Below are 798 nucleotides of genomic sequence, written 5' to 3'. Positions count from 1 at the left end.
GCCGCACCAACACCCATGCTACTACTAGTCACTCATTATAAGCACCTCATCATTATACTTTTCATCCTTCTTCCATTAGCTTTTCCCTTCCTCTCCTTTAGCGTCCTCCCCTTTGCAACTCCCCCGATCCGCTTGCGTCGCGTGCTCATTACCTAACTATTACGTTCGCCTTCTCCATTGCCATTCCCCCCTCCTGTCTGCCCACCCCCAACCCCCGACCCAGTTCTTTTGCTCATTCGCAGCATTGCCATTTCTGCACCTTGACCCATCTTCTGCTCATGTCACCATTCCTCGGCACCCCTCCGCTGCTCCCTTGCTTGTCCTTTCTCTTTAGTCGAGATATTTTTATTTACATATTTATTTTGAGTCATAATACCATTCGAGTTCCAAGTGCGTGTCTTGCTATCAACCCTCCCCCCCTCCTCTTTCCTCAAAGAATAAATACATTGATAAGTAAGTATAAATAACAGAAAATAAAGTACAGCTAATCATAGGAGTCGAAAACGGCCTGTATACCTTTTTTTATTTTCTTTTTCTCTCTCTTGCCAATTCCTCGAACGCGTGCAACAATGCAGGCTCCGGCTGAGTGAAAACTTAACCATTTAGGATGAAACCAAAATGAGGGGAAAAGGGGAGATTACTTTGCGTTTTAATGGTAGTGCACCATGAGGTAGCGGTTGAGGGAGAGAGCGGGTGGGAGGGGGGACACCCAGCTCCCTCTGGTACAAAGGTCGCACTCAACATTTACACCTACCTTTCGTGAAGCCTTAAAGGTCGCTCTGATAACCGACTTCACGT

Source organism: Penaeus monodon, chromosome 29, assembly GCF_015228065.2.
Source record: "Penaeus monodon isolate SGIC_2016 chromosome 29, NSTDA_Pmon_1, whole genome shotgun sequence".
NCBI lineage: Eukaryota > Metazoa > Arthropoda > Malacostraca > Decapoda > Penaeidae > Penaeus > Penaeus monodon.
This window is presented reverse-complemented; position numbering follows the sequence as displayed.